Source organism: Lepisosteus platostomus, chromosome 5, assembly GCF_059453375.1.
Source record: "Lepisosteus platostomus isolate fLepPlt1 chromosome 5, fLepPlt1.hap1, whole genome shotgun sequence".
In the NCBI taxonomy this organism is placed as follows: domain Eukaryota; kingdom Metazoa; phylum Chordata; class Actinopteri; order Semionotiformes; family Lepisosteidae; genus Lepisosteus; species Lepisosteus platostomus.
In genome coordinates, this window is record NC_142615.1 from 22,165,052 (window position 1) to 22,179,715 (window position 14,664).

A 14,664-nucleotide genomic window follows, 5' to 3' on the forward strand; every position below is an offset into this window, starting at 1 on the left:
CTCGAGAATTCAATTGTTATCCAAACCAGTTGATATCAATTTAATTCCTAAGAGTTATGTACTTGTTTGAGTATCTAATGTAGAAGTTGTAACCAAGTTCACTTTACGAAACGGTCTTAATGAATGATATACTGAACGTATGTCCTCTTGATTTGTGTAACACTTTGTAACTGATTGAATATAGCTTTTGTATTCTGATAACCCTCTCGATAAGATCTGTTAGGTTTATATGCATATTCTATGTATTAATAAATGTATCCTCGTGTATTAGTACCTGTGTGTGTGCGTTGTTTGAGTTATATCGCATGGTTGGATTCTAAAGCCACCAAAAGAATCAACTTTGTGATTTACTGCTACAATTAATAATTGTCTCAGTAAATGCCCAAACCCTACAGAACTGGTGCCTTCAGAGAGCCACTATGATTACATATTTGGCGTCCCTGAACCGGCATAATCTACATTATTTGGCGTCCCTGAACCGGTTTTCTCTACATTATTTGGCGTCCCTGGCACGGGCGTGGCAAGACTGAAATGAGTCAACCAAGCGGAATAATTCAATATAAAACGCCGCGGGTTTCATACACGACAATACAGTGTGCTGAAAGCCGAAAGAAAAAGTTCCCCTTGCTCTTTAAGCAGTGCTTGATTGTTTTGTGATCTTTTGCGATCTACCGGGTTGATTGCATACTTGATCTTGTGGTTTTCTGTGGTAAAACTGTGATTTCGTACTTAAAAGTAATACTCTTTAAGTTTAACGATGGTTGCTAAAAGGTCTGAATTCGAGTCGCTATTAAGCACTCTCTCTAGCAGCGACAGGTCTGACCACGATCTCTTCCATATCTCCGTCAGCGGAGAAGCTAGGAGAATAAATCTCCATTCTCTGAGAGAGCTAGCGAAGGACATAGAGAGATTTGACCCCGCAGTGTCAGAGAATAATATCGAGAGTTATATTCAAGACCTCAGGTATTACCTGCAGTACCTGCCAAACGCCACAGAACAGGAGAAAGTGTTTCTGGTCAGGAAAACTACCAGCAGAGCCGTACATGAGTGGATGGCTAGGCAGATGAAAGAAGTCTGTAATGATTTTGAGGAGCTGTGTCAAGCACTTATCGAAGAATACAGTGCGTTTATTGACCCGACTGCCGCGATAGCCGCCGCTCTTAACATTAAGCACGAGAGAGCAGAGTCCCCTCGCGAATATTACGAGAGACTTAGACGAACTTATTTTGCAGGGCGAAATGATGAGGGTTGCGAAGAGAACACACATTTCAAGGGTTTATTCATTGCGAATCTCCACCCGTCAGTCAGAAAGATGATCTTAATGCATACAGATGCACAGACCATGAAAATGACTGATATTAAGAGATTCGTGCAGAAAGCCTGGGAGTATGATGTCCAAAGTCGCTCTGAGCAAAAAGCTGCTAAAGCGACTGTGTTCGCCGTCAGAGCCAGCAGGGTTAATTCCCCCCTGCTCGAAGGAGCACAGGCTCCTGAGCTGGCTAAGCCCCATTCCAAAGCACTCACACAGGACCGCACCCAGCGTCCTAAGTGCCATGAGAACACCGGGGGAGGGAAAGGGCTAGAAAAAGCTGAACAAAAGGATTCAGTAGCCGCCCGCCTGGCCAGGCTTGAACAAGCTTTATTAGGACAGGGACAACCGCTCCCCAAGGCTGCCGGAAGCGTGAATGACCTGATACTCTCCAATGGAGGAGGCGGAGACCCGCCCCCTCTCCCTCCCTCAGTCTATCTGATTGAGCGGAAGAGTTCCTGCCTGGATGAGGTCAGCCACTCCCAAGCGAGTGCTGACTCCACCCCTGAAGTCACAGAGCAGGCAGTAAAACGCAGAGGAAAAGCAAGCTTTTACCTCAAGGCTGCCATGGGAGATGTCTTACCCAGTGAAACACTGATTGACACTGAGGTTGAAAGGTGTTTGATGTCACACGGCAAGCTCAAACGGGTAGAAAAAGGAAAGGGCATGCGACTCAGAGAGGAACCTTTGGTGAATCACCAGAAAGGCAAGGTGTGGAAACAGGTCAAGGCTCCTAAGCCTTCTGTACAGAAGGAAAGGGGGGCCAAGAGGCAGACTGTGCTCACACAGTGCCCACCGAACACAGAAGCCCATGCGGAGATTCCTTCTGTTCCCTCTGGACAAGAAATAAAAATATTTTCTTGTTCCCCGGATATGCAGGGAAGTCGTGTCCCGGCCGAGGTCCCAACAGCCTCCCTGCCACAGGAGCAGTGCTCCGAGCAGCTGCTTGATCCACCAGGTAAAGCACACCCCTTTAACATCCCTGAAGAGGAGCAGATCTTCCCACCTGGCGATGAAAAGGAGCTTTCCCTGTGCACCCTGGCACCCAAGAGGGGTCAGGAACACCACCCTGTAGTGGTGGAAGGGATCCAGATGGCAGGAGAGCAGGTTGGTGATGTAGCCCTCACCCTTAGCCCTGAGAGGTCCTCTATTAGTGAGGATCTGCTTGAGCAGCTGTTGCAGGGCCACCGCCAGGTGCCCCTGGTGCAACATTCACAGATTAGACAGGAGGTCCAGCTGGACGCTGAGACTACTGCGCTGTGGACACACCTGTTCCCAGATGCCGATTCCCTCTGCTTTGACCCAGGGAACCTGCAGTCAGGTAACATTATTTCTCACAACTACCAGGTAGTGAGTGAGACTGACCTGATTGTTCCTGCCTCAACGGCAGGGTTGCCAACACACCCAGTCCCCCAGAAGGGACAGGGAATGAAAGCCGAGCCAGTTTTCTTATAGCCACCAGCTCAGTCTGTCAGTCTGAGTCTGACCAACAGTGGTTCAGCCAAACTGGAGCTGGATGGTCAAGTCACCCGCCTGCCAGTGCAGGACATCGCAAAGAGGGGTGTCAGAATCCCCGCCTGCACTGAGATGGGCCTGGTGAGTGATAGTAAGTTCAAAGACAGCGAACTAGCTATCCCAGTGCTGGGGCAGCTCCCTGAACCCCTAGCGAGGGAAGGGGGGAGCGAGCAGGTGTCCTACACCCACGCCCAGCGAACGATTGTAAACATGCCGATAGAGGGATTCCTCAATCAGGAGGTGTGCAGGGTGGACCTGAACAGTGAGAATGGGATAACAATCCCAGATCACTCAGGTGCTCCAGATGACCACTCAGCCAAGGGTCAGGCATGCTCCACCGCTGCATCACCCCCTGCAGGGTTCCTAGAGCACAGGCATGAACAAATTGAAAAAGCAGATGCCCTGGAAAAGGAGGAGCAGCATCAGCAGCTGCGTCAGATTTCCACAGATCTCCAGGATGTTGGTGCCCAAGATGCCACAGGGCATACTGAGAAAGATACCATGTACGTGCTGCGCCAGCTTAGAAAGGCAACAGTCACTCAGAAGGAGATGACTGGGATCAGCCACCCGAAAATACTTTTGGGTGGACTGATTGCTGCCGCCACTGTTGCACGTTTGCTTTTTCTGGTAGGTTTGTGTGCTACTGGCACTCTCCCCCTGACTGCCCCAAGAAGGCAGGTGTCTGAGATGCCAGAGGGTAGTGACAGACTGTATCAACAGCAGCAAAAGTTGGAAAGCTTAGGGAAAACCCTACAGGCAACTTCCTATGCAACAGGGTTAAACTTTATTCCCCAACCAGTGGACATGATTGTTGGTGTTATACAGTGGGTTTATGCTTGTGTGCAACAGGCCAGAATGTTGACACAAAACCTGTTAAGGGAGCTTAGTGCCACTGTAGCCAGTCTAGCCATGGCACAATTCCCAACCCACTTGATTCCACTCTTCTCAGTAGAGGAGTATGTGACATTAACCCCATCGCTCATAGCTCACCCAGAAGGCATTCCAGGATTGAATTCAGTTCCAAATCTTGAGATGGGTATGGCTACCAAAGCTATCCATTGGCTGTGTCTAAACGATTCACCAATGAAGGGTGTAAAGCTACTAACGAGCAGAGGGAGGTTAATGAACCCCATGAAGAGCAGGTGGGACGTAAATGGCTGGTCAACACACCACATTTAACTGTCACCATGACTTGTGACAGGCATGATACAGCTACCGCAATGCAGCTACCTAATCAAACAGTTTTCCTGCAAGTTCCCGAGGAGGCCATAGTACAGCTTGAACTTAACACTGTACTGTCTAGAACCAGACAACATAAGACCAAACTTGAGGTCATTGATGCCTTCAAGTGCCACACTATTGAATTGGATAGAAATCCAAGAAACAGCAAGCCCTGAAGAAGTACAGGTAGTTAGTTTGCTTTAATGGAACAAACCTCCAAACCACCCTAGCAGATACCCAACACAGGTGTTGTGGTTTATCGGGGGGCTGGGAACAGGAACTGGTGTTATTGTAACACTGCTGCTGGGTAGCTGGATCATGACTGACAGTGTACTCTGAATGCTGTACTCTCACATCAAGATGTACTCCGGGTAGCATGAATGAGTCAAAGGTAGCATGTCAAAAGAAAGGAAGTGACTTCTCCCAAAATATCTACTACAGAGGTATCAGATATTGACAGTGAACTTCCTGATGTGTAATTCCTAGACTTAGATAATGTCTCCTACCGTCTTTATACATACTCCAGATGTTATTCATCCTGTTTGTATCCAATGCTGGTTCCGGTATGAATTCTCGAGGAGTAATGTAGACATTTAAGATTAATGTTCTAATGGCAAGGGACATCACTTAACTCTGTTTTGTTTTGAAGGCAACAATGCCTCGGGACCTCGTGACCTTCAAAAAGGGGGGATATGTAGTGGATTAATAATAAGGCAGAATTAAGTGTTTCTGAGCTTTCCCAAATTAGGCCTCATCTCTCTGTTCATCTCTGTGGTGCAGCCACAGAGAAACTATCCATGCAGGCTGATTTAAGATTTCCTTTGATAAGGTTTCCTAGGACAGCTCCCAAAGGGGGATGCACTTAGCTAAGCCTGGCTATCATGATCAATGGTCATCCATTGGCGCCTATCTGTCTAAGGAGTGCCAGATGGACATCTGGACTGCATTCCTAAGTGTCAGGAGTAAGTGACTCATATCTCACCTTGATCAACCAATCAGGGACTGGTAGGGCCGAGTAACCCACGTGGGACTCTGATGCCCATGGAACTTTCAGCCAATCAACGAGCTGAAGTTCCTCCAGGTAAAAACAGGCAACACAGAGAGCCTGGGAGATTCAGAGGGGGATTCTGTGAGAATTCTGTGGACTTTTCTAAAGGGAATTCAAAGGAGAATTCCAGGGCAGGACGGCCAAGGAGCAGAAGGCTCCCAAGGGTAGGACATTCTCGCAGCACGCCTCCTGACCATCCTGAGACTCAGCCCGGACAACCACGGAACGGCCAGTGTGTCCGAGTGCCAGAACTTTCCTTTGTTCTAAGAGTCTAGAGCGGAGATTGCCAGAGAGTAACCAGAGGATCCACCCGAGGTTTGCATCAGCAGCAGGCCTCGTGAACAGGTCGGAACTGTGGACAGCTGAATCACTATTCAGAACTAGCTCTTCATCAGGAACGAACCGGTCCTCTTCCTGACTTGCTGGGACCCACAGTCATCTTTTCTCCTGTGCACAAACTTTGCTAGTTAAAGCCAACACTAACTAGCTGGTCAGTGAACATCAGCAGCGCACCGTCGCAAGCCGCACAGCACAGCCTGGCACCGAGCCAGAGAGCGCGGATTGGACAGCAACAGCCTGCAACTGTTTCTTTGTGCCCGCAGGAGATCTGAATCCCCAGAGATTGGATGAGTATTCAACTTCAATGCATTACAGCTCGAGAATTCAATTGTTATCCCAACCAGTTGATATCAATTTAATTCCTAAGAGTTATGTACTTGTTTTGAGTATTTAATGTAGAAGTTATAACCAAGTTCATTTACGAAACGGTCTTAATGAATGATATACTGAACGTATGTCCTCTTGATATATGTAACTCTTTGTAATTGACTGAATATATATCTTTTGTATTCTGATAACCCTCGTGATAAGATCTGTTAGGTTTATATGCATATTCTATGTATTAATAAATGTATCCTCGTGCATTAGTACCTGTGTGTGTGCGTTGTTTGAGTTATATCGCATGGTTGGATTCTAAAGCCATCAAAAGAATCAATTTTGTGATTTACTGCTACAATTAATAATTGTCCCAGTAAATGCCCAAACCCTATAGAACTGGTGCCTTCAGAGAGCACACTACATTACATTTTGGCTATGGCAACATTACAACAGCAAAACGACTGACTTTGAAAAGGGAATGAATGTCCGGAAGGAGTAGTGTATCCAGCTTGAAATGCTTCTCCGGACCTCTAACTAAAAGAAACCGGGAACAAGCAGTGGCATCGACTCCTTTCGAACTGGGATCCTATCGCAGCTCGTGGTGTCGTAACTCTTCCGTATCTGATATTGGACCAAGCACATCAGGGGAGAGCGCGAACGCAGTCCCCCACTACCAGAAATGATGCAGTCGAGATTCCCACATTAGGGGAATTCGCAGGGGTCAGCACAGTCGGAGTGCAATAGCCGAGCCTCGATCTGGGTGAACCTCCTTCTTGATCCCCAGCTCCTCGCCCCGCACACCACCGCGTCCTGCTGGGCCCACTCTTTCGTACACTCACACGCCACACTAACACTCAAAAGGGTGGGCAAAACGAGAAAACGAGCGCGCCGTTTCCTACACATCTGCAGTCGCGATTGCGCATTCGCAGCATGTCCCGGGACACAATTCGGCCTCATTTGCATAACACCAGACCGGCAGATCGCTACGCAAGCTCGCGTCGTGCGCCTGCCACACACCGAACAAACACCGGAGCCTTTTCAGCAATTTCCAAAAAACGGGCCTGCTTGCCTGCCCACAAGGCTCCGTCTCTTACCCGCTCTCCAGAGCCTGCTGCCTTTTGTGCCGTTCTCTCGGCACCGCTGCAGCGCACACAACTCCTGCAGCGCGGGGAGAAAGTTTCCACGCTCCGCTGCAGGGAAGGCTCGCTGTGGAGCTTAGTACCGATAACACTGCTGATATTGATGGAGTAGAAACAAGTGATGTATTGGCAGCTTTATCTGGGGCGAGCAGTCCTGGAACAACTACAAAAATGTTAGGATTCAGAGGAAGAAATATTTTTCCACCTCACCCAATCCTGTTGCATTAACGAAGCTGAAGTTGGCTGCTTATTCGCCAGCTTCTTATTCGCATTTTTCGTTCCACCTTATAAGATGCTACTGTGATGTTATGCCGCCTTTCGCCTGTAGATGGCTCTCTATAGTTATTTTTAAAAATACTTATCCGAGTGGATTACTGGACATAGCCTCAGTAAAGAGGAATATGTAAATAATTATTATCCAAATTGCATTTTTGTATGAAACACATTTAAGAAAATCGAAAACCAATTTTCAAAACTCACAATAACACAAACTGGCATGTTAGACGACAAGTAAATAAGACGAAAGCAAACCATTAATTCACTGGCATTTTCTGCATATTTACCACGACCTTGCCTTCTGATTATTAAAAGTCTCAAAATCTTGCATTTTGCAAGAAATGTTAATATGGCGTCTACAATGGGACATTTAGAACATGGCATGTGAGAATATGGTTAACCGAAGATGAGCAAAGGGTGATGGCACTTTCTGCTTATTGCTATGACCCTCCCTCCTGATTATAAAATAGTCTCACAATTCTGCCACTGAGGTAATGTGACAAATTATGAAAATCATTAAGTATAAGAAAATTTACTGTACCATTTTTTAAATATGACCTTCTGAACATGTAAGGATTAACAGTCAACAAAATAGCACCCCTTCTGCTGATTTACTTTTTCCCTCCTTCCTTGTCACCAGAACATCCTAATATTCCGACACTAAGGTAGGAGAGACAAAATCACTTATCATGTACATTTGTAATTACGACACGTCACTGTTGCATTTCTGCGTTGTGACATGTAATACCCACAGTGGAAATTCATAGTTGTGATTATAGGAATGTTATACAGTGCCTTGCGAAAGTATTCGGCCCCCTTGAACTTTTCAACCTTTTGCCACATTTCAGGCTTCAAACATAAAGATATAAATTTTTTATTTTATGTGAAGAATCACCAACAAGTAGGACACAATTGTGAAGTGGAACGAAATCTATTGGATTTTTGAAACTTTTTTAACTAATAAAAAAATGAAAAGTGGGGCGTGCAAAAGTATTCGGCCCCCTTGCGTTAATACTTTGTAGAGCCACCTTTTGCTGCGATTACAGCTGCAAGTCGCTTGGGGTATGTCTCTATCAGTTTTGCACATCGAGAGACTGAAATTCTTGCCCATTCTTCCTTGCAAAACAGCTCGAGCTCAGTGAGGTTGGATGGAGAGCGTTTGTGAACAGCAGTTTTCAGCTCTTTCCACAGATTCTCGATTGGATTCAGGTCTGGACTTTGACTTGGCCATTCAAACACCTGGATACGTTTATTTGTGAACCATTCCTTTGTAGATTTTGCTGTATGTTTGGGATCATTGTCTTGTTGGAAGATAAATCTCCGTCCCAGTTTCAGGTCTTTTGCAGACTCCAACAGGTTTTCATCCAGAATGGTCCTGTATTTGGCTGCATCCATCTTCCCCTCAATTTTAACCATCTTCCCTGTCCCTGCTGAAGAAAAGCAGGCCCAAACCATGATGCTGCCACCACCATGTTTGACAGTGGGGATGGTGTGTTGAGGGTGATGAGCTGTGTTGCTTTTACGCCAAACATATCGTTTTGCATTGTGGCCAAAAAGTTCGATTTTGGTTTCATCTGACCAGAGCACCTTCTTCCACATGTTTGGGGTGTCTCCCAGGTGGCTTGTGGCAAACTTTAGACGAGACGTTTTATGGATATCTTTAAGAAATGGCTTTCTTCTTGCCACTCTTCCATAAAGGCCAGATTTGTGCAGTGTAAGACTGATTGTTGTCCTATGGACAGACTCTCCCACCTCAGCTGTAGTTCTCTGCAGTTCATCCAGAGTGATCATGGGCCTCTTGGCTGCATCTCTGATCAGTCTTCTCCTTGTCTGAGCTGAAAGTTTAGAGGGACGGCCAGGTCTTGGTAGATTTGCAGTGGTCTGATACTCCTTCCATTTCAAGATGATCGCTTGCACAGTGCTCCTTGGGATGTTTGAAGCTTGGGAAATCTTTTTGTATCCAAATCCGGCTTTAAACTTCTCCACAACAGTATTACGGACCTGCCTGGTGTGTTCCTTGGTCTTCATGATGCTCTCTGCGCTTTCAACAGAACCTTGAGACTATCACAGAGCAGGTGCATTTATACAGAGACTTGATTACACACAGTTAAAGTTAAAAATTATTAGTTTAAAATTAAAATTATTAAAAATATTAGTTAAAAAAGTTTCAAAAATCCAATAGATTTCATTCCACTTCACAATTGTGTCCCACTTGTTGGTGATTCTTCACATAAAATAAAAAAATTATATCTTTATGTTTGAAGCCTGAAATGTGGCAAAAGGTTGAAAAGTTCAAGGGGGCCGAATACTTTCGCAAGGCACTGTATATCAGGTGGGTAGCTGCGTCAGCATGCGTAGGCTGCAAAGGAACAAGTAAAGGATTATTCCATGTTGAAAAGAGAAGAAAGGAAACACACCGTTTCGGCTGTGGAGCCTTCTTCAGGTGTGAGAAAGACAGGGCAGTATGCAAAGATTATTATCCTTTTATCTTTGCTGATTGCAGTTTATCTTTGATGACAGCATCAAAGACGTTAAGGAATTTTTACACCTAATAAACAGACACTTTTTTTGAACACCCTTATTTACTGTTAACAAAAGAGCTGACATGTATTATGTGTGAAAGAAAGCTGCTAAACAGCTCGACCTGCTGCCCCCTCTGAAAGACACAGTCACTCATAGAATTATTGAAATGGCGGATGGTTTCAAAAGTACACTGGTAGAGCGCGTTAAGATGAGCAGATGCTTTTCATTGCAATTAGGTGAGTCTGTAATCGATTTGGCCAATTCACTCGTTTATGTTAGATATGAGTTTGAGGGTATACTCACCACTATACTAACAAGGAAGACATCGCTCTCTCTGACCCCAGGCATCGTGTCTTGACCCACCATGCTGGAAGCCGACGTGTACTGTGATTCCTTTACAGAGCAGAAATGACAACCGAGGAGCCGAGAGATCATTTCAGCATTTCGCGTCGGAACGGAAAACACAACCGACCAACTCGGAATGACTTGCTTTTGACACTTTTCAAAGCGTTCTTTGTGCACAACGACTGTGCCGCCTAGCAGATACAAATGGGTTGTACAACTTCGAACTAGCAAATGCAAGAGGGCTAAGCCCCCTCTCTTTTAGCCCAGGTTCGATCTGTCTCCCAGAATCACCAGGGCGCACACACACACACACCCGTGTGCCCTGGTGATTCTGGGAGACAGATCGAATGTTGAAGTGCTCTGCTTCATTTCTAAGGGCAACTCAACATTCACTCCTACCCCGTGAAAAGAAAAGACAGCGTCCACAGCAACAACAGCTCAAGTCTCTGCACAGGAGCTAAGCTGCCCCCATCTCCTCTGCTCTGCTCTGCGGCTCCTGCGGAGTGGAGTCCTGCCTGGAGCCGTGTTTGCAGGCGGCGGCTCCCCGCGCCCTGTCTGTGCGTCGTGTCCAAGAGCTCCTGGGAGGAAGAGAGAGCCCTCCCACTCGGGGGCTTTTCCACGGTCTGTGTGAGGAGGGGCGGGTATGTCCAGTAGCTTATCGAGCATGTTGTGTATCTTAATAAAGAGCCTTTCTTATATGATTTAGACTATTTTATTGACTACACAAATCACGCTCTCACAACATATGTTCCCCGCCTTCTACTCTCTCGTTCTGTTGTCTCGCGATGTCTATTCACTATACTACATCCCTTCCTTTGTTATTTTTAAAGTCTATAACTTTACCATACAATTGTAACAATTTTATATCAACACATAGTAAACGGTTATTAACTATTACAACAAAATGTATATAAACCCTTTCATTTCTATTCAATACATTCATCTTTTTTTACAACAATTTCTATGCGTACCAACCCAAATTTTAGTTCAATTTCTACTTAAGTCACTTCTAAATATCACCTCATTTCTAGCAGTCTAAGCAACATCTACATAGATAACACAAACAAAATAGGGCAATTTAACATTTGGAGAGCTATGCAAGTCCTGTATTTTTAAATGTCTCTGTAATGAGCCGGTTTCCTGATAACCCTGCCACTAATGGTTGTTACGTTACTTCTGGGTAAAGTTACTGGCTCTCCTACGGATGTACTCTCCACTGTCTGAGGACTCGGCACTTCCTGCACGTCAGAAAGTCCTGTATTCTCAGCATTTTCTGTTTCTGCAGATTCAAAATCAAGATCCAATGGAGGAGCGTGTCAAAGTTGTTTTACATTTCTCATTATTTTTGAGCCATCTTCCACATTCACTAACTCAAAAGAGTTACAAGAGGTGTTTCTCAATAACACATAGCGAGTGTCTTTGAACTTGGCATCCAATTTACCGGTGTCTAGGCCAGCCACAAACACTACGTCACTGACCTTGAAGTTATGATCCGTGTCTGGTCTGCATATAATTTCATTTTGTGTGCATACTCCTCATGATGTCTATGGATATCTTTTGTCTTTTGAATGTCCCTTGGCTCTTCTTCTTTCTTTTCCATGTTTGGTAATTTAGTCCGGATATCACGCCCAAAGATAAGATTAGCTGGGGTTTCTCCAGATGCCCTGTGTGGTGTTGATCTATAAGTCAGCAGAATCTTAGGGAGTTCCTCTCTCTCTTTTTTCCTTCTGTCACAGCTGCTCTTAAGGCCTTTTTCACGTATCTGTGAAATCTTTCAATTTTGCCATTACATCTCGGATAGTAAGGTGATGCACGGATGTGTTTAATTCCACAATTAGTCAGAAATGATTCAAACAACTGTCCTATGAATTGCCTGCCATTATCTGTTACTACCTCTAGTGGATAACCAAATCGTGCAAAGATGTTCATCAGCTCTCTAATAACTGTGGCTGAAGATGTGTCTGATACAACAACCGCCTCAGGTTAAGAAGTATAATAGTCTATGACAGTCAATATGTATTCATTCTGAATGGGAATGCCCAATTTTGTCCAAGGCCTTGGTGGTAATTCAAGTGGTTGGAGAGGTTGATCCTCCTGCAATGGCTGATTCAACACACAAGTGGAACAATTCCTGATTAGTCTTTCAACATCACTGTCCATGTTGGGCCAGTAAAATTTGCTTCTCAGGTACTGTTTTGTACGAACCACACCCTGATGTGTCTCATGTGCTATTTTCAATGCTTGTCTGATTTTTGTTTTCGGTAACACAATCCTCTGTCCTCTTAAAAGCAGTCCATCATATGTAGATAACTCCAACCTACACCTGTGGTATGGCTGCAGTTCATCTGGAATTGGATTAAACCATTGTCCTTTTTCCACCATGGACATCAACAATTTCAATGTGTCATCTTCGTTTGTTACTTGTTTAAGTTCCTCAAGTGTCAGTGGATGCCGTTCATAAGTGCTGATTGAAAGCACTCTATCAACATAGGTATCTACGTAACCAGTGTCTTCTGTGTCTGGTAAAGGAAGACGTGACAATGAGTCTGCAACATTGGTTTTCCCTACTATGTGTTCAATTTTGCAATCATACGGCTGTAATCTCAATCCAAGTCTTTGTATCCTGGGTGGTAACAATGTTGCCTTTTTGGGATTGAACATGTAAATGAGGGGTTTATGATCCATTTGAAGTGTGAACTTGCCTCTCCATAAATATGTCCTAAAATGTTCCACTGCCCAAACACAACCCAAGGCTTCACGCTCTATTTGCGAGTAATGCCTTCCATGGCGCAAGCTAAACGAAAAGTCCGAAAATTCAGAAGTTCGTTTCTACCAGCAAGAGAACTAAAATCTGCAGTGTTCTGCTCGCTTTGAATCCGTCAAGCACTCATCTCTCGTCGCCATAAATGTTGTGTATCTTAATAAAGAGACGTTTTTATATTATTTTAACTATTTTATTAACTACACAGATCACACCCTTACACCATATATTCCTGCCTTCTACTCTCTCGTTCTGTTGTCTCGCGATGTCTACTCACTATACTACATTTAGCAGGACTTCTTGTTGCAGTTGAGCTCAAAGCTGGAGATGATCTCCATATTCTACCGCAGTAACTAGTCCGAAACGTAGGACACAGTACACACTTTTTAAGTGAACTCAGGTTGTTAAAAAATTAAACCAGCGATCTGTCACAGAAACGTACCCCGGTCTCCCGCGCAACAAGCGAGGGTACTCAGCACTATACTAAAGAGGAGCGCTTGTCTGCAGCTGAGTGCCAGCTCTGTTTACTGTCAGCAGTCATTTCCTCATTTCCAAAGACTTTTTCACCTGCCCTCAGCTTTTAAAGACGGTCATAAACGCTCAAGAAGTAATTCATGTCAGTTGGAAGTCTGTTTCTGTTGTCTCAGCTCTTGATAAAGAAAAGCCGTGCGTGGGAGACTCTCTCTCAGAAGAAGTTTGACGTCACCCTGCGAGGGAGACGAGCCATCAATCACCGAGGCAACCACTGAGACAGTTAACATTAAACACGTGAAATGCGAGATGTTGTGATTTTTTTCCCGCTTAAGGCTTCTATCGTTTCTACTCTAACGAGAAAGACCTCTTTATTAGAAGTGAGATTTTAACAAACGTCTCCAGGGTTAACTGCGACCTGAACGCAACGCCTAAGACCATAGCAGCGCTCAATAAAAATGATCAGAAACCGAAAGCGCTTCTTATCCGGATCAGTATATTCCGATACCACTGGTTCTACCGAAGAAATAAGAAAAGCCGAACTCAAAGCACTGTGTTGCCATTACGGGTACTCTGTCTGCAGCTGCTTTAAGATCTACTCACACCGTGTTGCCATTAAGGCTACCTAGTTAAAAAAAACTTATCGTCACCTTTTTGAACGTGATTATTAGACACCCGTTAAATCTCCACCGAGGTTTCTTGAGAGATCGTTCAGCGAGCGAGTAATAAAAAACTACGTCGCTTCCAACCTCTGCTGTCACTGTAAACTCGGACGTGATGTTCTGCAGATGTGCAGTGTGCCTTTCCTCTTGTCGTATTCAAGACTACTCACTGTGTGAGCTCCTCACTGCGTGTTCTGTACTCTACTGTGATTTAATTTAGATGATTACGTGGAGTAGAGTGACAAGATCTACTTGAACATTTTCGGTTTGTGAAATGAAACACTAAATACACTACTGTAAATACAAGTAATGGACATTTAAAATAACCACAGTACAGCTAGAAGAGTGAAAGATAAAAGACTATTTAGAATGACATTCACAACATACTTCAGAACAGCACAACCGCCCGAACAGGGACTTGAACCCTGGGCCCTCAGATTAAAAGTCTGATACTCTACCGACTGAGCTATCCGGGCTCTGAAAGAAAGGCTACACTGTCTGGATCCTCGCGAGTCACGTGTCTCTTGTGCCGAAGAGTAGTCATACCTGACCCGTCTGCAATGACCACTGACAGACTTTATGCAGAAGCGACGGCACCACTCCCAGTAGAATGAGTGAGAAATACAGCATGACATGGGTAGTTAAGGGGCTGCCACAATCCATCTTTCCTCACATTACTGATTTTTTTCAATAGCATTTTGACCTTTTTTCACATTCAGATTTTTTTCTCATTTAAT

The 14,664-nt window shown here is 44.8% G+C and overlaps 1 non-coding gene and 1 pseudogene across 1 annotated transcript; both read right to left on the reverse strand.

Annotated features, from left to right (window-relative positions):
* Nucleotides 1-6,393: 6,393 nt before the first annotated feature.
* On the reverse strand, nucleotides 6,394-6,547 carry LOC148664926 (U1 spliceosomal RNA; annotated as a pseudogene).
* A 7,783-nt stretch (nucleotides 6,548-14,330) lies between these two features.
* Nucleotides 14,331-14,403, reverse strand: trnak-uuu (transfer RNA lysine (anticodon UUU)). Its single transcript has one exon. It is a non-coding gene; the product is annotated as a tRNA-Lys (tRNA).
* Between the last annotated feature and the right edge of the window lie 261 nt (nucleotides 14,404-14,664).